The sequence below is a fragment of the Diadema setosum genome, chromosome 16 (genome assembly GCF_964275005.1).
Source record: "Diadema setosum chromosome 16, eeDiaSeto1, whole genome shotgun sequence".
NCBI classification, from domain to species: domain Eukaryota; kingdom Metazoa; phylum Echinodermata; class Echinoidea; order Diadematoida; family Diadematidae; genus Diadema; species Diadema setosum.
In genome coordinates, this window is record NC_092700.1 from 27,480,583 (window position 1) to 27,507,552 (window position 26,970).

The 26,970-nt window shown below is 38.4% G+C and overlaps 2 long non-coding RNA genes across 2 annotated transcripts; both read left to right on the forward strand.

The window, feature by feature from the left end:
• Positions 1-2,805: 2,805 nt before the first annotated feature.
• On the forward strand, positions 2,806-13,580 carry LOC140239920 (uncharacterized). The gene is made up of 4 exons (XR_011902001.1): positions 2,806-3,048; positions 5,612-5,865; positions 8,624-9,007; positions 10,061-13,580. It is a non-coding gene; the product is annotated as an uncharacterized lncRNA (long non-coding RNA).
• Positions 13,581-15,931: 2,351 nt separating this feature from the next.
• Positions 15,932-26,691, forward strand: LOC140239911 (uncharacterized). The gene is made up of 4 exons (XR_011902000.1): positions 15,932-16,158; positions 18,722-18,975; positions 21,734-22,117; positions 23,171-26,691. It is a non-coding gene; the product is annotated as an uncharacterized lncRNA (long non-coding RNA).
• Positions 26,692-26,970: the final 279 nt, after the last annotated feature.

Here is a 26,970-nt window from a genome sequence, read left to right on the forward strand (position 1 = left end):
TGAATTCCATCGTTGTCGAATGACCTGTTAAACAAAGGTCACGGGTTTCGGGCTAAACCCCGAAAGTGGGGCGAAACGCTGGCAACGGTTTCGCATGTCCACGCACGAGGATTTAAGGTTCGACTCGGGAGAGGCATAAAGTTCTTTTCTCGAGCCATGCCTCCAGATGAAAGAGGTTGTTTTTTATCGCATGAATTTTCTATAAATTTTCCCCTCGTCCACATTCAAGCTTCTTTGATCTTCTTGACTTCCTTTTTCCTGAATTTTACCTAATCCTTCTCTATTTTCATTTATTTTCTCCTCTATTTCAACGTTCTTCCGCTGTCTCATCTCAAAGTTTCATCTCCCATCTTTTTCCAGCTTCCTCTCCTATCTCGTTTCCTTCTGCTTCTTCATCACTTTTGAATTAAATTAGCGTCATTATCTTCCCATTCTTCTTCATCCTCGTAGTCAAAATCTCTTTTCTACTTTTCCATCTTCTTCTTCTTCTCCTTCATCTCAGCTTTATCTTCTTCTTCCTCATCATCTTCTCCTTATTTCTCTCCTCTTTCTTCTTCTTATTGTAATTAATGTTGTGCTTTTTCTTCATCCTGCCCTGGCTTATGCTAAACTCCTGCCCTTCCCTTTCTTTCGCCGTAGTTTGAAGTGGCGTAAATTTCGTTGTTTTTTTTTGTTTTTGTTTTTTTTTTGTTTTTTTTTTTTGTTTTTTTTTTAAGGGACGCGCAAGTTTCAAACATTTAAGGCCTAGGTGGGTCCCCCCCCCCCCATTTTTCCCAGTATTGAAGAAGATGTTCACACACACACAAAAAAAAAAGCATATAGATTGATGTAAAATTCATAGGATGTCTGGTCATACTTAATGTTTCAGCTTTGTTCTGCTTGGAAGTAGATTAAACTCTGAAATGAATTAAACTGAATTGAATGACAATTTCTATTACTACTGTTACTTTTAGTGATATCTTTATATCATTATCCTACCATTACTTTTTTCACCACAACGTATGCCAAAAACGAATATATAATCCTTGAAATCTTTGACATGATCACTTTAATTTGAATTGCCATGATCATTTACACATACAGTATGTTGTTCGTTAATGAACAAGATCACCCTTTTAAATATGCGACTCACCTTATCCATCTATGTTTCCGTTACATAACCTCCCACTCAACTCCCCCTTCTACTTTCGATTAAGTTGCAGCTCTCTACTTGAACATGGGCTCATTATAATTATCCTTCGAAACAGTCTAAAACAAAGAGAGTCTACTAGAAGATGATAAACATAGCTACAGATTGACATGTGCAGTTGCGTGTATGTACCGTGTTATATTTGCATGGAAGATTCATGTTAAAGGGAAGAAATTACTAATGGCCAACATTTTGCACTATAAACATTTCCATGACACTGAAATACATTTCGGGGTTTAACTGCATAAGAATAGAATGCGGTCGATCTCCTTCATGACTTTTGAATCAACTACACCGTGACATTATTACGGCATTAGCTTACCTCGTTCCAGCATGAATCATAAACTCTTCTCGAAATGGCTTTTTACGACATTTCTTTTACAAGCATACTGATTTTCTTTTCCGTTAATACTACCTACATTCCCTAGAATCAGGTTTGTCTAGGTAAAATTACTTGCTGTGGGGGTAGAATCTTATCAGCTACATCCCTGACTAACATCGCCAATAGTAACATTACCTTTTGTCACGTTTATTATTTTAATTGACCCCTTTTCCAGCGTTAGGGTACTAACATGAACTCCATAAATGTGACTCTGCATGCCTGATAAACAAATCACTGATTCCCTGGATGCGTCTTTCATCGCCGTGAATAAAGACGCAAAAGTGCTGCGCAATAGAGTCAGATAAAGAATGAGAAAAATAACTAAAGCAAACATGGCAAAACGAGCATTGATGAGGATGAGGCAGGGGTAAAACTGAAGCCCTGGTCAGTGAAATCTTATTGATGTTTCTCCTGTGGAGAAATCAGAGATCTATAGATGTGGGAGTGTATAATGCATTCACGACAAGTGTTAGTTAAGCCCCCACTTCCCCCTATCGCTAACGGGCAAGCCAAGCGACATTCCGATGTTTGGATACATACCAGCTCTCTTGACTTCTTGACCCGCGGAAAGTTGTTGAGTCCGACAAGACTTCGTGCTGTGAGGACCAAGCAGGGTGTGCTCGCTTTCCCGTGAGGTGTCGCCGGGCTCCAGGCGGGGTAAAGGCATGGGATGCGCGACGCCGTGGATTTCGACCTCGTCCACGATTTCTCCAGCTGTCTCTAGTGAAGAAACAAACACGCAGAGTGTTTCCCAGGACACCTCAATGCCAGCCAAACTTTAGGTGGGCTTAAGGTTCCGTATTACGCGCAATTGTGTTCAAAATCAGAGTTATAACACAAGCTACAGACAATCACGCAATCCTCTTTTGTATAAAGTCACCAAGTCCGTGTTTGGAAAGTATCTCAAGCGTAGAGTGGAAGTTGCATACCAATCCCGAGAGTTCCACATGGACTTGTGTTCTAGTGAGAGTTGTCTCGCGATGCGATTGCCTAACAGCCTGACGACGGGGTCACCAAGTTAGGATAATAAGAATCGCAGATTGAGGGGATTGGACGGCACCCACTTTCCTAACACTTTCCTAACATTGCTAACGCTTTCCTAACACTTTCCTAACACTTTCCTAACATTCCTAACACTTTCCTAACGTTTCCGAACTTATGCCCCTGTGTCAAAACCTTATCTGCGCATGCGGATACGTCCGTCGCCCGTGAATGGCTGCATCACAGTACTGTATTTGCATATGTAAATTACAGTCTTCGTATCATCGTCGCTCTCTCTCGCGCAACCAACACGCGCGAGACTCGAAACCTGGAGCGAACTCTCGACAATCCTGGCCGCCGAGCGCCGCCCGGCGGCGCGGCGGCGATTCCCGGCGGTGGTGGTGGTGCACGGTGAGGCAGGTGGATCGGTCGAACCTCTGTCTGATGTTTCTTACGAATGCCAGTTCGAGAAAAGTTACTTCCTTCTAAGGTAAAGGTGAGTAAGAATCTCATAATACTAATTGAACGTGTGTAGGGAAATACCCGGGTGATACATGTGTGAGGAAATGTTGATGTTGGAGTTACTTTCTCAAGCACGCGTCCGTCAACGCTTATTGTCGTGCTTTGCGTATGGTCTACATACAGTGCCAGTGCAGTGGCCAGGTTGTCTCTGCATTTCTTAATTTATTTCCCAAATCGGTATTGTAGAATCTAAACCACTCCGTCTTTCATCGAGTTAATCTACTGTGGTTATATTTACTGAAACTGAAACATGATTTAGTTTTGTCCTCACTACATTTCGAGGTTGATGACAAAATGTTACTCTAATAGTTAACGTTACTACCTAGGCGTATATAACCAAAATTCAAAAGTAAATACAACTGTAGAATCTACTTAAAATATTCACAATGTTAGTACGGTATCGGTATACGGTATAGAGGTTCTAACGTTAGATCCACTCGTTGCTTCAATTTTTACGTAACTTAGCATATTGAAAGTTAATTTCATTAAATTCCCCTGCTAAATCTAATTTTCATGAATGTTTCTGCTGCTTGTATACCAGATCTAGAGTAACTGTACATGTATAACTCCACAGTTAAACACAGCTAGATAGGGCACTGCACACTTTACAGTGACTAACCCATGCCATGGGCATGCATTTTCCCTATTCTGTTCCCATAACTGGTTCTGTAGAGTAGTGGCCTACTTTTGTTTTTGTTTTTCAGTTGGCCTTGACCATGTTGTATTGGTTGTTTTACGTGGGCATTATCGCAAAATACAATGTAGGTCCCCACTCCATTCACCTCCAGTCATTTCGTCAAAGCCGGGGACTTCTTTCTTGTGAGTTGTAGACTTTGCACATACAATTGTATATAATTATGAACACACACGCAGAACGAGAGGGGACCGACATCACGATTTGGCCTTTACCTGTCATGTCAGACCAGAAATTTAACAATCTTTGAAAATTTGCTCGTGTAACAGTGGTTTTTAGGGCCTATTAATGTTCTTGGAGCGTCAGACCAGTGCCAGTGCAGTGTTTGCTGCGTTGTGATGTAAATGCAGCGTGTCTATGGCCAAGGCTTTTATGGCATGCTGTCACTGTAAAGGGAATTTTGGAGTAGGTGATGTAAAGCAGATAATGGGTCTACCAATTTTGGGCATGTGGCAGTAACAACAACGAATTGTTAATTGTCACTACTAATTTGACTTAGGTCAGGACAAGGGTGACGAGCTGGCTGATTGCCATTTAGCATTGCGCACAAAGTCACACAGTCCAGCCTCAACCAGTTCTCTATGACCGGTATATGACAAGTAGGGTTACTAATAGACAATTTATATGTCACCGGAGTCTTATGTTGTAGATTAAGTGTGGTTGATTGATGAATGTTACATTCTGTCCTTTGTCTCATTATAATGACGACAGAGGAGGAGAGCTGGGTCTGGGACCCTAGCTTTAGAAACTATACAGAACAGATTAAGAACAGTAAGTTAAAGGGAAATGTTATCACTAATAACAGAAATGCAGCAGAGAGAAGAACATTGGTGAAGAGAATTATGATTGAGATGAAACAAGGGAAATGTTCACAGAAATAGGAAGGATGATGAGGTAAAGGAAGTTATACAATTAGCCAAGTGGTGATCCCTTACAGTGACAAAATCAAATTGTTGTCACTTCAAATTTGACTTGGGGTCAGGTTGAGGATGGTAAGCTGGCTGATAGTCATCTGTCACACTAAGTCTTACAATCTAGCCTCTACTACATGTAGTTCTCTCTGTATGACAAGTATGTCTACAAGTATGTTTGTCAACAGTTCTTTTCACATACAGTTTAACATCAATGTTCTGTTCTGTGTAAGGTAAACTTCCATTTCAGCATACAGTGTATCTTAAACGGTGATACATTGTACATGTTTCTTCTTCTCTAGTCTTAATTTTTTTGTTTGGTATCTTGTATGTTGTTCTTTGTTTCTCGTCTAGTCCCTCTCTCTCATGCCATGAATAGTAATAACAATGATGATGACGGTGATGATAGCAATAAATTGTTAAAGCTATTATTATTGAATTCATTTAAGTGATTGAGGCCAATTTAGGCTATTTATTTAGCAAAATAAAACACAAAAACATACAGTATAATAATAGTGGCGTTTACGACGAGAGCCTGGCAGCCTTGAAAGCATCTAGTGCTTATACAGTAGGATGCCTACACAGGAAAATATTTGGCAACATTACAAATAATTCTGTGTGAAGTCGAGTAGATAAAACAAGACACCATCACATACACTCACACGCACAACACATACACTCACATGCAGTAAGACAGGATAGAAAGTATGTTGTCTAGCCAATCATGGGTAACTGTTAAAAAAAGGAGCACTTCAGTAAGCACTGAAATGTAGAAAGAGTTGTGCTGTATTTCAAAGCAGTACTTTTACACCTTCTCCCCCCCCCCCCCCTTTATGGAATTCCTGGATCCGCTCCTGAGTAACTCAGGACAGTATAAGTATGCTATTAAAAAAGGTCAAACCTTCTACCGTTTTCTCTTTTGTTGTCTACAGACTACTACAGTTCAGCATGCAAAATGACCAAGACTGGGAAGCCGTACAGCTGTTGGGACCATATTATGAGATTGTGTGCAAGAGGACAATATCGGTTTGGTGTAGGCCAATCACCAGGTGGAAAAAAAAAAAAGTGGAAGGAGGTGAAAAAGAGGATTGACGCCTGCCACCTTCATGGTTCCATCTGAAGAAGCAAGCTGTTGGTGTGTTTGGAGCTGTGCTGGCCTGCAAACATCAATAGGCCCTACCACGAGGTGAGTTTTTTTTTTTTTTTTTTTTTTTTGGTTTTGGTTTTGTTTTGTTTTGTTACCTCCACCAAGGGAGGAGGTTATGTTTTCGTTTATGGTTTGTGTGTTTGTTAGTTTGTCCGTGTGCAACATAACTCAAAAAGTAGTTAACGGTTTGGATTAAACTTGCAGGAAAGGTTTAGAATGACACAAGTAACAAACGATTAACTTTTGGTAGTGATCCGAGAATTTTGGGGGAATTTATGAAGAATTTTTTTTATATTTCGGCAGGTAGGGTCAATGAACTTGGGAATTCAGGCTGCACGTATTTGAGGTTTACATGCGCGCACTAAAGTGCGTGGTCTAGTTTCTGCTAGGGCTAGGCTTGCCATGCAGCTGAGGGTTTATGACGGAACAAAGGCTTTTATATTGGGAAATCCGGCGACATTCAGCACACAATGCTGTAAGTACATGGGTGGATGGAAGAACAAGATCAGTGGTGGAAATGAGCTGCATGCTTGGCGGAGATCTGCGCTCTCAGTGCTTTTCTAATTTTGTTTTGCTTTGTTTTTGTTTTTGTTTTGTTTTTGTTTTTGTTTTTTGTAAGGGGGGAGGATAACACCCAGAAAGTCCCCTGAGTTGTCAGATTAAATATTTCCATCCTCATGTTTTGCAAAGCATAGCTGTACATGTGATGCAGAGTTCATACAGACTGTTGTAAATGTCCAATACATTATATATTAGGTTCAGAGATTGTTTGCTGGGAAATTTAAAGTGATGCAATATTGGAAAGAAGTGAAGATTGAAAGTCTAATTTCAGCTGCAGCCTCTAGATCATATTATGTATGATGAAAAAGAATAGAAGTCTGTCTGAAATGTCAGTTAAAAAAGTCCAAATAAAACATATATTGAAATTGGTGAAATACTTTGTGCACACTAAACTGTACCAATTTTGAAGTCATTCATCTTAGAAGTCATGCCTTAGACCTAATCTTTTTGTACCAGCAAGTTCTTGTGCAAAATGTGTTATTGCGATTCTACATGATAAACTATTTGTATGTTGAAATTACAATTTGACTTTTGGTATGGCTTTCAGCCCAGGACTGTAATAATGTATCAGAGGGATGAGAATGATTGTACCTCGGAGTGGACATGAATTTAGTGTTTGTCTTTGAATGCTATTTTTTTTTCAGTTATGAACTAAGCTCCAAATATGCCTTTGAAATGAAATTCTGACCCTCAGCCTACAATTTTAAGCCTCCGCCACGAAGTGTCGCCGGAGGCATTATGTTTTCAGGTTGTCTGTCCTTCCGTCCGTCCGTGCGTCCTTCTGTCCGCCATGAATTTTGTAGACAGCGCAAAAAAAAAAAAAAAAAAAAAAACACCTTTGAGGCATCCTAATAAGACTTGGTATGTATATGCATGAGTGAACGAAGTTGTGCCTATTAACATTTAGGAGCTCATGCTCAAGGTCAAAGGTCAAAGGGTCAAGGTCAAATGGCTCCAAAATTTCACTATTTTCCTCTTATCTATGCAATGCCTGAAGGTTTTTCTTTAAACTTGATGCAAACATGTGATACCAAATAAAGATTCTCCAGAGAGTTTGGAATTATGAGGTCAAAGTTCAAAGGTGAGAGGTCAAGTTAAAATGTTGAAATTTCACCTTTTTTTCTCCATATCTTGGAAATGGTTCACGGCATCTTCATATAATGTAATTACATCTATGCATGTACTTACCAGCAGTGATCATCTAGGGAATGTAGGTATCATGGGTCAAAGGTCAGGGGTCAATGATCAAGGTCAAATCAAAATATCATTTGTTCCCTCATATTTCTGCAATATTTCCAAGATTTTTCTTGAAACTTGATATATTGCCCAATAGAGATTTTCTAGGAAGTTTCTTGCCCAAAGGTCAAGTGAAAGTGCAAAATTTCACTTCTTCTTTTTTTCCATATCTTGAAAGTGACTCAAGATATCATCATGAAACTTAGTACAGATTAATGCATGTTCTACCTGACGGTGATTCTCTCGGGAATTTTAGGGTCATAGGGTCTAAGGTCCAGGGTCAAAGGCCAAGTAAGAATGCAAAAATTGTAGTATTTAATACATGAATTACACTTTTTCTCCATACTTTGAAAGTTACTAAATGCATAGACTTATAAAAGTGTCAAAAGTCAAGTGAAGATTCTCAAATCCCCACATACAATTGTACCTGCACTCTTAGGCAGTATAGCCATCCATCCAATTAAAGCTAGTTCAAGGAAAGTGAACATTCAACACATTTGTGACAAACCTGTCATTCTAATATTTTGCCAGTTATGTGAAACTGTAATCACACATTGTCAAGATGTTGTACTATAGACCTATTAGGAGAACGATGCATTATGGCAGAGGCATACCAGTCGCCATAGCGACATTTCTAGTTGTTGTTGTTGTTTGTTTGTTTGTTTGGGGAAGTGAATTGTGTGCTACAGTGTTCAGGTTTGTCCCATGGATTCAATTGGAGCTCTTTTCCCGTTAAATAGATATCAAGAAGTCCTTGTAATTTGCGACAAAGAATGAACCATCTGATTACATTAAATCAGCACAATAACAACAGTAACATACATAGCTATCAAAAATATTTTACCCATTTGAAAGATTGTTTCTTATTCTTTCCAGTTATCTAGGTCTAATGGTTACAGCAGTTTGTTATTATCCTTCTTTAAATTTGAATTTTTATGGTCATGACAAGTATGTGGAGGTGTATTACATTGGAATTCACATTTATTTTTCTCACAAACAGCCGACTAAGAAAAGCAGTGAAGGCATTTCACCTGTGACAAGCATCTCATCATCTGCAGCAACAAAGCATCCAGCAACTGAGTCAGTGTCAGCATGTGCTCAGCCTCCATTACCTGCTCAACCTCAACAATCTGCTCGGCTTCAACAACCTGCATCTTCCGAGCAACAGTATTCAAACTAGGCAGCAAGAGAATGTGGCCTTTGTCACTGAAATATCTTAGTCAAAGACTTTGCAGAGCATCATGACTGTACCATGCACAGGTGTCTTGCCAGATATGTGGCAGAATGTGTCGTGTCCAAGTAGAAGAGATGCTTATTCAAGATATTGAACAGCACGCAACAACACAATCTTTGCCAGCTCTTCCAAGACATTCAGCAATGTATGGTTAGTATCATAATTGATGATTGTCTATTGGCTGATGAATTTTGTAAAAAAGTTAAGTGAAACGTATCAAAATTCCAAATTTCTTTCCTCCATCGTAAATGAACATGCTTGAAATGCTTGTAGAATTGTGGGACAATATTGACATATGTGTATTTTCTAACAGCTACACAAATTTACCGTAAAAGTTATGGAAGACAATTGATGCATCATTCATTTTGAACTAAGATCACACGCTCATCATACAAGTGATAAACTGAATTATACTTCTAAGAACTATGTGAATTAGTGTTGACCAGATTCTTTGAGTGATGCTGTATTCAAATTCATGAACTTCCTCTGTCGAAATGTTTTATTTGAATAATTATGCAGTACCGGCTGCATGCTATAAGGATTAGGACCACCACTTGCTGTCTGGCGTAAGCTCTGTAGTCTAGTGGAGATGATGCCTGTCAGAAGATCAGGAGGTCGTTGGTTCAAATCCTGCTTGAGTACATTATGCCCATGATTTCTATTGTTTTGGCTGCTGGCAAAACACTGATCAGTTCAGACCTAGTGCTTATTTACGTCGGTGTAGGGCCATTTGTCTGTCAGTTGCAATGGAAGCATCTTGACGGAAGAATTTCATTAATTTGAATAATTGAGCAGTATCCGCTGCATGCCATAAGGATCAGAACCACCACTTGCTGTCAGGCGAAAGCTTGGTGGTCTAGTGGAGATGACGCCTGTCCGAAGATCAGAAGGTCATAGATTCAAATCCTGCTTGAGTACATATGCCCATAATGTCTTTTTGTCATGGCTACTACTAAAAGACACTGATTAGTTCAGTGCTTATTGAAATCAGTGTAGAGCAATATGTCAATCAATTGCAATGATGCTGAATTGTAATGTTGATAAGCAATGATTTCCCAGACATGGCTTTGTATGAATAAGTCTTAGAATAGTGAACAAAATAGATTGTATTTTTTTTTATACTTGTCAGCTGTGCATGATACACATGAGATATTGAAATATATGTATGTGAAAATATTCTGCATTGTTTGTTTTGTCATGCAGGAAAGACACGGCCCCCTGCCACAGTATCCCGGCCCCCTGCCACAGTATCCCAGCCCCCTGCGGAAGAATCTGTACCCACTGATGAAGAATCTGTGCCCCCTGCTGAAGAATCTGTACCTCCTGCTGAAGATTTATTTTGACACCGCAATTTTTCAAACTTGTGTTTGTATTTGTTAATACTATATAAAAAGTTCAGATAAAAAGTTGCCCCTTTAGCATTCATTCAAAAGTTAGAGCTTAAAATCTGATACGCACACACACACACACAAAAGAACAAATTGTTGTATAACGTAACTAGCATAATGAACATAATATAGAGAAAACAACCATGTTTTTGGAAAAAATACCTCTTTATTCTTGGAGATTATGCGATAGGGAACATGCCTGGCAATTTTCGCCGCGATAGTTTGATCGATGGCCAAGATCTTAAGGAGGAGCCCAAACAACCCTCTCCCCCATTTTCCCCATTGTCGGGCGATTGGAGGTCAAGATCTGAGGAGGGGGACAAATAAGTTCCAACCCCACACTTGGATTAGGAAGGGTTAAATGTGAGTTGTGTATCACAGAATATTTGCATTATATATCTTATTATATGACAGTGACATGTTGTCATGATACCCTCATCATAAAAGATTTTGGGTTGTCTGTTCAAACTTGTTTTAGCACACTTGCATGAACTAGCAGTAATCTTTCATGATTAATATTATTAACCTGGGAAAATGAAACCTTGAGAAAGTTGACAATGGCTCTTGATATCTTTAAAGGTACTAAACTTTTTTTTTTATAATTTCAAGCAATAATATTCATTACCAGCAAAGTCATGGGTTTTTCCATCAGGACAACATCATGCCAACTCAAAAACACTGTACATGGTCTAGTGTGTGAAAAGGTCACATAATTTCACTCAGAATGTAAGGACTGATATATCCTTAACACTTTAATTTGGTTGGGTTATTTTTCTGTAATGTATGTTTGCAGATGTCTTCAAGAGAGCAGAGCTCTCCCAGCCCCCCCCCCCTTGCAATTCAGTACATACAAAACTGTAAAGTTGGGTGTTTTTGTTTTTGTTTAAAAAAAAAACCCAACAATTTATGCTAATGTATGCATAATGTCACAATTTGCTGAAAAATCACTTTAAAAACTGCACAAAAAGGCATATTTTTGGTAAATTTGGTGGATGAAAAAAATGTAATCATTTTTTCTTTTATGATGCCTCCTCCACAAATTGTAACCAGAGACATTGTTTTGGGGTTGTCCATCCCTCCTTCCATCAGTCAGTAATCAGTTTTGTGGACAGCATAACTTAAAGGGAACCCAACCCAAAGAGCAATGTGGATTGAGTGATAGCAGCAACATTAGTAGAACACATCAGTGAAAGTTTGAGGAAAACTGGACAAGTGATGGAAAAGTTTTGAATTTTTAAAGTTTTGGTGTTGGAACCGCTGGATAAGGAGGCTAGAGGTTATGACGTATTTGTGGACAACAATTCAAAAAATATTAAAGAAATTCCACCAAAATTCACTTTTCTAACATGATGAAAGAGCACATGACTAACTGCTTTCAGAAAAACAAGGGAATACTCAATTTACTCAGTCCACAATTCTCTTTGAGGTTGGTTCCCTGTAAGAACCATTTTAGGTATCCAAATGAAACTTGGCATAAACAGTGAGTATGAGAGAAGGAAGTTGCGCCTCTCAACTTTTGGTTGCACATGTTCAAGGTCAATGGCCATGGTCAATTTTTAAAAATTTGTCTGTATACATATTACCTGATAAAGTTGCATTGGTAAAATTCTGGCCTATGGGATCAGAGGTCAAAGGTCAAATGAAAATGCTAAAATTCTATTTTTCCCATATCTCAGAAATGGCTCATGGTATCATCATGATATTTAGTGGCTATGCATGTACTGCCTGACAGTTATTCTTTGGGATTTGGGCGACATTGAGTGAAAGGTCAAGGCTGAAAGGTCAGGTTCAGAGGCTAAAATTCCATTTTATTTGATTACTCTTTTTCTCCATTCCCTGGAGATGAATAACAAGTCTAGGCACAAGAATACACATACCTCACTGCCCAATGATTCGTAAAGAAAGATTTTTGCCATGGGGTCAAAGGTCAAGAGAAAACGTTCAAATGTCACATTATGAACTTATTATGAAACTTTTTAAAGGGGGTGGCTAGTAACTGATCAGTGGGAATCAGTGAGAATGCTAGGGGGATGATTGTTCCAATCCTGGTGGGATTGATTTTAGAGTATTTCATATATGTGTGAAAATGATTTGCTTCAGAATGGTCTCATATTCAAGTAATGTGCAGTTCAGTGTTTCCAGGTTAGCATGACTGTGCAGTGAAGGGGTGATCGTTAACGATCATCCCGTCACTGCACAGTCATGCTAACCTGGAAACATTACTTTAATATGAGACCATTCTGGAGCAAATGATTTTCACACAATAGATCTATATAATGTACTCTAAAATGAATCCCACAAGGCTTGGAACAATTATCCCCAGCATTCCCACTGATTAGTTACTAGCCATCCCCTAATATTAAGACATATATGTGTCAGTTTCCAGAATGTTTTATGATTGTATCATAAAATTGTTTAGGCTACCAATACTTTGTACCTGTAGTTGCATACTTGTCAGTTGCCTCAGGAAACATGTACAGCATATACAGCTGTATTGCCAGTGTAGGCCTGCCAAATAACAATGTATATTATATTGAATGATTCTGATGACTTATTATGTTTATTGGTAGAGGAATGATAAGAGGGGGGGGGGGGGGCTCATCCCCTGGCCTAGATTTGGTTCATCTCGTGGCATTATTTCATCTGCTCAGTAAAGTAGGGGACATTTTGTGAACATTATGAACTTCTAATGAACATTATTAAGACATATTATATAACATAAATGTCAGAATGTTAAGAAGGGGAGGGGGGGGGGAAGGGGGGCTCCTCCCCTGGCCTAGTTTTGGTTTGTCTTGTTGCATTATTTCATGTGCTCAGTAAAGTAAGGGACCTTTTATGAACATTATGAACATTATTAAGACATATATGTGTCAGTTTCCAGAATGTTTTATGATTATATCATGAAATTGTTTAGGCTACCAATACTTTGTACCTGTGGTTGCATACTTGCCAGTTGCCTCAAGGATATATGTCCTGCATATACAGCTGTATTGCCAGTGTACCAAATAACAATGCATAATATTATATTGAATGATTTTGGTGACTTACGTTAATTGATAGAGGCATTACATACTTGCCCAGCTCATTTAGGAAACACTTCCAGTTAAATATGTATGTGATATTTGCCGCAGGAAATAAGTGACTTTCTGTGACAGCATATGTAGTGAAAACATGGTGTACTTGACAGTTGCATCTGGAAACACTCCAGGTATTCATTGTCTGTGTGCAAAATGCCATGTAACATCTTGATGAATCTTGCCAAATTCATTTTAATGAAGATCATAGTTTTGAATAAAGAGAATATAAACCTTTTGGTGCAGATCATGTTAAATGAAGGTTGAATTTGTTTTCCTCTCTTTCATTTTCATTTTATGTGTTTTACGAGTAAGTTCATGTGTATAATTTATGTTCATTGTAAAGTTTTGGTCTCTCCCATACATCAAAAACGAGGCACAGACATCACTTTTCTGTCAATGGTGACATCAACAATTTGATGTACTCTTTCCATGAAATCTTTGAAGGTTTTTGCGGCGGTAAAACATTGGATGGTAGAAGGCTTAAAGGTGCACCGCATATATTTTCAAGATTATGTGTTTGGCCCTGAAAAGGGCCTTCCCAGCCCGGATAAGACCTTTTCTAGAAAGAAGTGTTGCACCTTTAAGTCTTATACCACCCAATCTTCCTCCAATTTTCCACAACTTTGAGCTATTACCATCAATCCTCACACAACAGCTACATACTTAAACATGCCAGTCAAGTTCAAATATGAGTGATGTCTAACTAGGTCAAAGGTCAAAGTGAATGTGTCAATGAACTAGCCCTGATAAGCACTATACTCATAATATTGATGTATACTCTGTAACTTTCTACAGATCTTAGGCTTAGCTCGGACTACCAAACTCATCACAGGTGCATGACCTAAAGATACCAATCAAGTTCAAAATGTGGTTGTCAAAGTCAAACAAGTTCAAATGTCAGATGGTTGAAAAATTTTTCCTCATAGGCACAGTACTCACAGTATTGAAGATACATTGGTTGCCAGTAAGGCAGATGATTGCATTTAAGATTATGTTATTTATAAAGTACTGCATGGTCAAGCACCTGGTTGTCTGTCAGAATTAATATGAATAAAATCATATTCATATTCACATAATTTACGAAGTACACAGAAGTTGTAAGTTGTTTCTAAAGCAACCTCACTTAAAACAAAAGTAACTTTTGGGTATTGTGCCTTTAGCTCTGCTGCTCCATAACTTTGGAATGAATTACCTGAGAAAATGAGGAAGGCCCCATCACTTGCTGTCTTCAAATCTTTGTTGAAGACTTACCCTTTTCAGAAGCATTTGATTAATTTATTTTTTTTGTGTGTGTCTAATCAGTAGCAATGTCAGGAGCTCTGTTACATCACAGCACAGTAGAGTATATTTACATAGTAGCTGCGCTATACAGATTTGTCTAATCATTATTATTATTATCATTATTGTTATTATTGAGGTGTACTCATCAATATTTTTTTTTTTTTTTCAGATTAGAGCAGTGACCACCAAACTCACAAATTAGGTAGGCTAAATAAATAAAAAATGCCAATCAAGTTGTATATGAGTGAAGTCCAACAAATTCAGAGGTCAAATTAATGGAATTAATGGTCACTGAACTTTACTTAATAAGCACTTGAAACAATATAAGGACACATTGTGGTGTACTCTCAATAACTTTCCACATTGAGAGCTATGATAGCCACACATTAACACCGCATGCATATCACCTGAAGATTTTGCTCAAGTTTGAATATTGGTAAATATTCTAGGAACTAGGTCAAAGGTCAGATGGTCAATGAACTTTCTCTGATTTAGTGTCATATATTGTTCGCTCTCAATAACGAATTTCCACAACTTCGAGCTATGTCCGCAAAACTCAAACATGGGTACATCTGCTAAAGATATATGCCTGTCAAGTACTTGGTTAAATTGAACAATGTACATGTAAAAGGTCAGAAGTAAAACTCTAGAACTAATACACTTAAAAAAAAAAAAACATTTTAATGACAGAGTGTAATATTTATGTGGGCGATGACGATACATGGCTTGGTGTTTGTCTGAATTGTCATGAGTTACGTGTGTGTAGATGTTCATTTGTTATCTACAAAAACTTGTTTTTTGCGTGGAAGATGCAGTAATATAAGGTTAAGATTTAAAAGCTTTGAAGTAGGATCCTGAAATATGTTGCCATTTTTTCTCACTCTAGGGTGCAAGTCTAGTCAGTATTTGTAAGTATCAAGTTGACCTGACTATTATAAAGGTCAAAGGTCCCAAAATTGAATGATTATATACAGAAAACCAAGTATTTTTCAGTATATTTTGTAGAAATCCGTGCTTTTTTCTCCCCCTCCCTTCCCCCTTCTTCCCCTCTTTCCCCTTCCTTTTTCCTTCTTTTTCCCCCTCCAAGCAGTCCATTATGCCCTGGTTCGAATCGCAGATTGAGGGGATTGGACGGCACCCACTTTCCTAACACTTTCCTAACATTGCTAACGCTTTCCTAACACTTTCCTAACACTTTCCTAACATTCCTAACACTTTCCTAACGTTTCCGAACTTATGCCCCTGTGTCAAAACCTTATCTGCGCATGCGGATACGTCCGTCGCCCGTGAATGGCTGCATCACAGTACTGTATTTGCATATGTAAATTACAGTCTTCGTATCATCGTCGCTCTCTCTCGCGCAACCAACACGCGCGAGACTCGAAACCTGGAGCGAACTCTCGACAATCCTGGCCGCCGAGCGCCGCCCGGCGGCGCGGCGGCGATTCCCGGCGGTGGTGGTGGTGCACGGTGAGGCAGGTGGATCGGTCGAACCTCTGTCTGATGTTTCTTACGAATGCCAGTTCGAGAAAAGTTACTTCCTTCTAAGGTAAAGGTGAGTAAGAATCTCATAATACTAATTGAACGTGTGTAGGGAAATACCCGGGTGATACATGTGTGAGGAAATGTTGATGTTGGAGTTACTTTCTCAAGCACGCGTCCGTCAACGCTTATTGTCGTGCTTTGCGTATGGTCTACATACAGTGCCAGTGCAGTGGCCAGGTTGTCTCTGCATTTCTTAATTTATTTCCCAAATCGGTATTGTAGAATCTAAACCACTCCGTCTTTCATCGAGTTAATCTACTGTGGTTATATTTACTGAAACTGAAACATGATTTAGTTTTGTCCTCACTACATTTCGAGGTTGATGACAAAATGTTACTCTAATAGTTAACGTTACTACCTAGGCGTATATAACCAAAATTCAAAAGTAAATACAACTGTAGAATCTACTTAAAATATTCACAATGTTAGTACGGTATCGGTATACGGTATAGAGGTTCTAACGTTAGATCCACTCGTTGCTTCAATTTTTACGTAACTTAGCATATTGAAAGTTAATTTCATTAAATTCCCCTGCTAAATCTAATTTTCATGAATGTTTCTGCTGCTTGTATACCAGATCTAGAGTAACTGTACATGTATAACTCCACAGTTAAACACAGCTAGATAGGGCACTGCACACTTTACAGTGACTAACCCATGCCATGGGCATGCATTTTCCCTATTCTGTTCCCATAACTGGTTCTGTAGAGTAGTGGCCTACTTTTGTTTTTGTTTTTCAGTTGGCCTTGACCATGTTGTATTGGTTGTTTTACGTGGGCATTATCGCAAAATACAATGTAGGTCCCCACTCCATTCACCTCCAGTCATTTCGTCAAAGCCGGGGACTTCTTTCTTGTGAGTTGTAGACTTTGCACATACAATTGTATATAATTATGAACACACACGCAGAACGAGAGGGGACCGACATCACGATTTGGCCTTTACCTGTCATGTCAGACCAGAAATTTAACAATCTTTGAAAATTTGCTCGTGTAACAGTGGTTTTTAGGGCCTATTAATGTTCTTGGAGCGTCAGACCAGTGCCAGTGCAGTGTTTGCTGCGTTGTGATGTAAATGCAGCGTGTCTATGGCCAAGGCTTTTATGGCATGCTGTCACTGTAAAGGGAATTTTGGAGTAGGTGATGTAAAGCAGATAATGGGTCTACCAATTTTGGGCATGTGGCAGTAACAACAACGAATTGTTAATTGTCACTACTAATTTGACTTAGGTCAGGACAAGGGTGACGAGCTGGCTGATTGCCATTTAGCATTGCGCACAAAGTCACACAGTCCAGCCTCAACCAGTTCTCTATGACCGGTATATGACAAGTAGGGTTACTAATAGACAATTTATATGTCACCGGAGTCTTATGTTGTAGATTAAGTGTGGTTGATTGATGAATGTTACATTCTGTCCTTTGTCTCATTATAATGACGACAGAGGAGGAGAGCTGGGTCTGGGACCCTAGCTTTAGAAACTATACAGAACAGATTAAGAACAGTAAGTTAAAGGGAAATGTTATCACTAATAACAGAAATGCAGCAGAGAGAAGAACATTGGTGAAGAGAATTATGATTGAGATGAAACAAGGGAAATGTTCACAGAAATAGGAAGGATGATGAGGTAAAGGAAGTTATACAATTAGCCAAGTGGTGATCCCTTACAGTGACAAAATCAAATTGTTGTCACTTCAAATTTGACTTGGGGTCAGGTTGAGGATGGTAAGCTGGCTGATAGTCATCTGTCACACTAAGTCTTACAATCTAGCCTCTACTACATGTAGTTCTCTCTGTATGACAAGTATGTCTACAAGTATGTTTGTCAACAGTTCTTTTCACATACAGTTTAACATCAATGTTCTGTTCTGTGTAAGGTAAACTTCCATTTCAGCATACAGTGTATCTTAAACGGTGATACATTGTACATGTTTCTTCTTCTCTAGTCTTAATTTTTTTGTTTGGTATCTTGTATGTTGTTCTTTGTTTCTCGTCTAGTCCCTCTCTCTCATGCCATGAATAGTAATAACAATGATGATGACGGTGATGATAGCAATAAATTGTTAAAGCTATTATTATTGAATTCATTTAAGTGATTGAGGCCAATTTAGGCTATTTATTTAGCAAAATAAAACACAAAAACATACAGTATAATAATAGTGGCGTTTACGACGAGAGCCTGGCAGCCTTGAAAGCATCTAGTGCTTATACAGTAGGATGCCTACACAGGAAAATATTTGGCAACATTACAAATAATTCTGTGTGAAGTCGAGTAGATAAAACAAGACACCATCACATACACTCACACGCACAACACATACACTCACATGCAGTAAGACAGGATAGAAAGTATGTTGTCTAGCCAATCATGGGTAACTGTTAAAAAAAGGAGCACTTCAGTAAGCACTGAAATGTAGAAAGAGTTGTGCTGTATTTCAAAGCAGTACTTTTACACCTTCTCCCCCCCCCCCCCCTTTATGGAATTCCTGGATCCGCTCCTGAGTAACTCAGGACAGTATAAGTATGCTATTAAAAAAGGTCAAACCTTCTACCGTTTTCTCTTTTGTTGTCTACAGACTACTACAGTTCAGCATGCAAAATGACCAAGACTGGGAAGCCGTACAGCTGTTGGGACCATATTATGAGATTGTGTGCAAGAGGACAATATCGGTTTGGTGTAGGCCAATCACCAGGTGGAAAAAAAAAAAAGTGGAAGGAGGTGAAAAAGAGGATTGACGCCTGCCACCTTCATGGTTCCATCTGAAGAAGCAAGCTGTTGGTGTGTTTGGAGCTGTGCTGGCCTGCAAACATCAATAGGCCCTACCACGAGGTGAGTTTTTTTTTTTTTTTTTTTTTTTTGGTTTTGGTTTTGTTTTGTTTTGTTACCTCCACCAAGGGAGGAGGTTATGTTTTCGTTTATGGTTTGTGTGTTTGTTAGTTTGTCCGTGTGCAACATAACTCAAAAAGTAGTTAACGGTTTGGATTAAACTTGCAGGAAAGGTTTAGAATGACACAAGTAACAAACGATTAACTTTTGGTAGTGATCCGAGAATTTTGGGGGAATTTATGAAGAATTTTTTTTATATTTCGGCAGGTAGGGTCAATGAACTTGGGAATTCAGGCTGCACGTATTTGAGGTTTACATGCGCGCACTAAAGTGCGTGGTCTAGTTTCTGCTAGGGCTAGGCTTGCCATGCAGCTGAGGGTTTATGACGGAACAAAGGCTTTTATATTGGGAAATCCGGCGACATTCAGCACACAATGCTGTAAGTACATGGGTGGATGGAAGAACAAGATCAGTGGTGGAAATGAGCTGCATGCTTGGCGGAGATCTGCGCTCTCAGTGCTTTTCTAATTTTGTTTTGCTTTGTTTTTGTTTTTGTTTTGTTTTTGTTTTTGTTTTTTGTAAGGGGGGAGGATAACACCCAGAAAGTCCCCTGAGTTGTCAGATTAAATATTTCCATCCTCATGTTTTGCAAAGCATAGCTGTACATGTGATGCAGAGTTCATACAGACTGTTGTAAATGTCCAATACATTATATATTAGGTTCAGAGATTGTTTGCTGGGAAATTTAAAGTGATGCAATATTGGAAAGAAGTGAAGATTGAAAGTCTAATTTCAGCTGCAGCCTCTAGATCATATTATGTATGATGAAAAAGAATAGAAGTCTGTCTGAAATGTCAGTTAAAAAAGTCCAAATAAAACATATATTGAAATTGGTGAAATACTTTGTGCACACTAAACTGTACCAATTTTGAAGTCATTCATCTTAGAAGTCATGCCTTAGACCTAATCTTTTTGTACCAGCAAGTTCTTGTGCAAAATGTGTTATTGCGATTCTACATGATAAACTATTTGTATGTTGAAATTACAATTTGACTTTTGGTATGGCTTTCAGCCCAGGACTGTAATAATGTATCAGAGGGATGAGAATGATTGTACCTCGGAGTGGACATGAATTTAGTGTTTGTCTTTGAATGCTATTTTTTTTTCAGTTATGAACTAAGCTCCAAATATGCCTTTGAAATGAAATTCTGACCCTCAGCCTACAATTTTAAGCCTCCGCCACGAAGTGTCGCCGGAGGCATTATGTTTTCAGGTTGTCTGTCCTTCCGTCCGTCCGTGCGTCCTTCTGTCCGCCATGAATTTTGTAGACAGCGCAAAAAAAAAAAAAAAAAAAAAAACACCTTTGAGGCATCCTAATAAGACTTGGTATGTATATGCATGAGTGAACGAAGTTGTGCCTATTAACATTTAGGAGCTCATGCTCAAGGTCAAAGGTCAAAGGGTCAAGGTCAAATGGCTCCAAAATTTCACTATTTTCCTCTTATCTATGCAATGCCTGAAGGTTTTTCTTTAAACTTGATGCAAACATGTGATACCAAATAAAGATTCTCCAGAGAGTTTGGAATTATGAGGTCAAAGTTCAAAGGTGAGAGGTCAAGTTAAAATGTTGAAATTTCACCTTTTTTTCTCCATATCTTGGAAATGGTTCACGGCATCTTCATATAATGTAATTACATCTATGCATGTACTTACCAGCAGTGATCATCTAGGGAATGTAGGTATCATGGGTCAAAGGTCAGGGGTCAATGATCAAGGTCAAATCAAAATATCATTTGTTCCCTCATATTTCTGCAATATTTCCAAGATTTTTCTTGAAACTTGATATATTGCCCAATAGAGATTTTCTAGGAAGTTTCTTGCCCAAAGGTCAAGTGAAAGTGCAAAATTTCACTTCTTCTTTTTTTCCATATCTTGAAAGTGACTCAAGATATCATCATGAAACTTAGTACAGATTAATGCATGTTCTACCTGACGGTGATTCTCTCGGGAATTTTAGGGTCATAGGGTCTAAGGTCCAGGGTCAAAGGCCAAGTAAGAATGCAAAAATTGTAGTATTTAATACATGAATTACACTTTTTCTCCATACTTTGAAAGTTACTAAATGCATAGACTTATAAAAGTGTCAAAAGTCAAGTGAAGATTCTCAAATCCCCACATACAATTGTACCTGCACTCTTAGGCAGTATAGCCATCCATCCAATTAAAGCTAGTTCAAGGAAAGTGAACATTCAACACATTTGTGACAAACCTGTCATTCTAATATTTTGCCAGTTATGTGAAACTGTAATCACACATTGTCAAGATGTTGTACTATAGACCTATTAGGAGAACGATGCATTATGGCAGAGGCATACCAGTCGCCATAGCGACATTTCTAGTTGTTGTTGTTGTTTGTTTGTTTGTTTGGGGAAGTGAATTGTGTGCTACAGTGTTCAGGTTTGTCCCATGGATTCAATTGGAGCTCTTTTCCCGTTAAATAGATATCAAGAAGTCCTTGTAATTTGCGACAAAGAATGAACCATCTGATTACATTAAATCAGCACAATAACAACAGTAACATACATAGCTATCAAAAATATTTTACCCATTTGAAAGATTGTTTCTTATTCTTTCCAGTTATCTAGGTCTAATGGTTACAGCAGTTTGTTATTATCCTTCTTTAAATTTGAATTTTTATGGTCATGACAAGTATGTGGAGGTGTATTACATTGGAATTCACATTTATTTTTCTCACAAACAGCCGACTAAGAAAAGCAGTGAAGGCATTTCACCTGTGACAAGCATCTCATCATCTGCAGCAACAAAGCATCCAGCAACTGAGTCAGTGTCAGCATGTGCTCAGCCTCCATTACCTGCTCAACCTCAACAATCTGCTCGGCTTCAACAACCTGCATCTTCCGAGCAACAGTATTCAAACTAGGCAGCAAGAGAATGTGGCCTTTGTCACTGAAATATCTTAGTCAAAGACTTTGCAGAGCATCATGACTGTACCATGCACAGGTGTCTTGCCAGATATGTGGCAGAATGTGTCGTGTCCAAGTAGAAGAGATGCTTATTCAAGATATTGAACAGCACGCAACAACACAATCTTTGCCAGCTCTTCCAAGACATTCAGCAATGTATGGTTAGTATCATAATTGATGATTGTCTATTGGCTGATGAATTTTGTAAAAAAGTTAAGTGAAACGTATCAAAATTCCAAATTTCTTTCCTCCATCGTAAATGAACATGCTTGAAATGCTTGTAGAATTGTGGGACAATATTGACATATGTGTATTTTCTAACAGCTACACAAATTTACCGTAAAAGTTATGGAAGACAATTGATGCATCATTCATTTTGAACTAAGATCACACGCTCATCATACAAGTGATAAACTGAATTATACTTCTAAGAACTATGTGAATTAGTGTTGACCAGATTCTTTGAGTGATGCTGTATTCAAATTCATGAACTTCCTCTGTCGAAATGTTTTATTTGAATAATTATGCAGTACCGGCTGCATGCTATAAGGATTAGGACCACCACTTGCTGTCTGGCGTAAGCTCTGTAGTCTAGTGGAGATGATGCCTGTCAGAAGATCAGGAGGTCGTTGGTTCAAATCCTGCTTGAGTACATTATGCCCATGATTTCTATTGTTTTGGCTGCTGGCAAAACACTGATCAGTTCAGACCTAGTGCTTATTTACGTCGGTGTAGGGCCATTTGTCTGTCAGTTGCAATGGAAGCATCTTGACGGAAGAATTTCATTAATTTGAATAATTGAGCAGTATCCGCTGCATGCCATAAGGATCAGAACCACCACTTGCTGTCAGGCGAAAGCTTGGTGGTCTAGTGGAGATGACGCCTGTCCGAAGATCAGAAGGTCATAGATTCAAATCCTGCTTGAGTACATATGCCCATAATGTCTTTTTGTCATGGCTACTACTAAAAGACACTGATTAGTTCAGTGCTTATTGAAATCAGTGTAGAGCAATATGTCAATCAATTGCAATGATGCTGAATTGTAATGTTGATAAGCAATGATTTCCCAGACATGGCTTTGTATGAATAAGTCTTAGAATAGTGAACAAAATAGATTGTATTTTTTTTTATACTTGTCAGCTGTGCATGATACACATGAGATATTGAAATATATGTATGTGAAAATATTCTGCATTGTTTGTTTTGTCATGCAGGAAAGACACGGCCCCCTGCCACAGTATCCCGGCCCCCTGCCACAGTATCCCAGCCCCCTGCGGAAGAATCTGTACCCACTGATGAAGAATCTGTGCCCCCTGCTGAAGAATCTGTACCTCCTGCTGAAGATTTATTTTGACACCGCAATTTTTCAAACTTGTGTTTGTATTTGTTAATACTATATAAAAAGTTCAGATAAAAAGTTGCCCCTTTAGCATTCATTCAAAAGTTAGAGCTTAAAATCTGATACGCACACACACACACACAAAAGAACAAATTGTTGTATAACGTAACTAGCATAATGAACATAATATAGAGAAAACAACCATGTTTTTGGAAAAAATACCTCTTTATTCTTGGAGATTATGCGATAGGGAACATGCCTGGCAATTTTCGCCGCGATAGTTTGATCGATGGCCAAGATCTTAAGGAGGAGCCCAAACAACCCTCTCCCCCATTTTCCCCATTGTCGGGCGATTGGAGGTCAAGATCTGAGGAGGGGGACAAATAAGTTCCAACCCCACACTTGGATTAGGAAGGGTTAAATGTGAGTTGTGTATCACAGAATATTTGCATTATATATCTTATTATATGACAGTGACATGTTGTCATGATACCCTCATCATAAAAGATTTTGGGTTGTCTGTTCAAACTTGTTTTAGCACACTTGCATGAACTAGCAGTAATCTTTCATGATTAATATTATTAACCTGGGAAAATGAAACCTTGAGAAAGTTGACAATGGCTCTTGATATCTTTAAAGGTACTAAACTTTTTTTTTTATAATTTCAAGCAATAATATTCATTACCAGCAAAGTCATGGGTTTTTCCATCAGGACAACATCATGCCAACTCAAAAACACTGTACATGGTCTAGTGTGTGAAAAGGTCACATAATTTCACTCAGAATGTAAGGACTGATATATCCTTAACACTTTAATTTGGTTGGGTTATTTTTCTGTAATGTATGTTTGCAGATGTCTTCAAGAGAGCAGAGCTCTCCCAGCCCCCCCCCCCCTTGCAATTCAGTACATACAAAACTGTAAAGTTGGGTGTTTTTGTTTTTGTTTAAAAAAAAAACCCAACAATTTATGCTAATGTATGCATAATGTCACAATTTGCTGAAAAATCACTTTAAAAACTGCACAAAAAGGCATATTTTTGGTAAATTTGGTGGATGAAAAAAATGTAATCATTTTTTCTTTTATGATGCCTCCTCCACAAATTGTAACCAGAGACATTGTTTTGGGGTTGTCCATCCCTCCTTCCATCAGTCAGTAATCAGTTTTGTGGACAGCATAACTTAAAGGGAACCCAACCCAAAGAGCAATGTGGATTGAGTGATAGCAGCAACATTAGTAGAACACATCAGTGAAAGTTTGAGGAAAACTGGACAAGTGATGGAAAAGTTTTGAATTTTTAAAGTTTTGGTGTTGGAACCGCTGGATAAGGAGGCTAGAGGTTATGACGTATTTGTGGACAACAATTCAAAAAATATTAAAGAAATTCCACCAAAATTCACTTTTCTAACATGATGAAAGAGCACATGACTAACTGCTTTCAGAAAAACAAGGGAATACTCAATTTACTCAGTCCACAATTCTCTTTGAGGTTGGTTCCCTGTAAGAACCATTTTAGGTATCCAAATGAAACTTGGCATAAACAGTGAGTATGAGAGAAGGAAGTTGCGCCTCTCAACTTTTGGTTGCACATGTTCAAGGTCAATGGCCATGGTCAATTTTTAAAAATTTGTCTGTATACATATTACCTGATAAAGTTGCATTGGTAAAATTCTGGCCTATGGGATCAGAGGTCAAAGGTCAAATGAAAATGCTAAAATTCTATTTTTCCCATATCTCAGAAATGGCTCATGGTATCATCATGATATTTAGTGGCTATGCATGTACTGCCTGACAGTTATTCTTTGGGATTTGGGCGACATTGAGTGAAAGGTCAAGGCTGAAAGGTCAGGTTCAGAGGCTAAAATTCCATTTTATTTGATTACTCTTTTTCTCCATTCCCTGGAGATGAATAACAAGTCTAGGCACAAGAATACACATACCTCACTGCCCAATGATTCGTAAAGAAAGATTTTTGCCATGGGGTCAAAGGTCAAGAGAAAACGTTCAAATGTCACATTATGAACTTATTATGAAACTTTTTAAAGGGGGTGGCTAGTAACTGATCAGTGGGAATCAGTGAGAATGCTAGGGGGATGATTGTTCCAATCCTGGTGGGATTGATTTTAGAGTATTTCATATATGTGTGAAAATGATTTGCTTCAGAATGGTCTCATATTCAAGTAATGTGCAGTTCAGTGTTTCCAGGTTAGCATGACTGTGCAGTGAAGGGGTGATCGTTAACGATCATCCCGTCACTGCACAGTCATGCTAACCTGGAAACATTACTTTAATATGAGACCATTCTGGAGCAAATGATTTTCACACAATAGATCTATATAATGTACTCTAAAATGAATCCCACAAGGCTTGGAACAATTATCCCCAGCATTCCCACTGATTAGTTACTAGCCATCCCCTAATATTAAGACATATATGTGTCAGTTTCCAGAATGTTTTATGATTGTATCATAAAATTGTTTAGGCTACCAATACTTTGTACCTGTAGTTGCATACTTGTCAGTTGCCTCAGGAAACATGTACAGCATATACAGCTGTATTGCCAGTGTAGGCCTGCCAAATAACAATGTATATTATATTGAATGATTCTGATGACTTATTATGTTTATTGGTAGAGGAATGATAAGAGGGGGGGGGGGGGGCTCATCCCCTGGCCTAGATTTGGTTCATCTCGTGGCATTATTTCATCTGCTCAGTAAAGTAGGGGACATTTTGTGAACATTATGAACTTCTAATGAACATTATTAAGACATATTATATAACATAAATGTCAGAATGTTAAGAAGGGGAGGGGGGGGGGAAGGGGGGCTCCTCCCCTGGCCTAGTTTTGGTTTGTCTTGTTGCATTATTTCATGTGCTCAGTAAAGTAAGGGACCTTTTATGAACATTATGAACATTATTAAGACATATATGTGTCAGTTTCCAGAATGTTTTATGATTATATCATGAAATTGTTTAGGCTACCAATACTTTGTACCTGTGGTTGCATACTTGCCAGTTGCCTCAAGGATATATGTCCTGCATATACAGCTGTATTGCCAGTGTACCAAATAACAATGCATAATATTATATTGAATGATTTTGGTGACTTACGTTAATTGATAGAGGCATTACATACTTGCCCAGCTCATTTAGGAAACACTTCCAGTTAAATATGTATGTGATATTTGCCGCAGGAAATAAGTGACTTTCTGTGACAGCATATGTAGTGAAAACATGGTGTACTTGACAGTTGCATCTGGAAACACTCCAGGTATTCATTGTCTGTGTGCAAAATGCCATGTAACATCTTGATGAATCTTGCCAAATTCATTTTAATGAAGATCATAGTTTTGAATAAAGAGAATATAAACCTTTTGGTGCAGATCATGTTAAATGAAGGTTGAATTTGTTTTCCTCTCTTTCATTTTCATTTTATGTGTTTTACGAGTAAGTTCATGTGTATAATTTATGTTCATTGTAAAGTTTTGGTCTCTCCCATACATCAAAAACGAGGCACAGACATCACTTTTCTGTCAATGGTGACATCAACAATTTGATGTACTCTTTCCATGAAATCTTTGAAGGTTTTTGCGGCGGTAAAACATTGGATGGTAGAAGGCTTAAAGGTGCACCGCATATATTTTCAAGATTATGTGTTTGGCCCTGAAAAGGGCCTT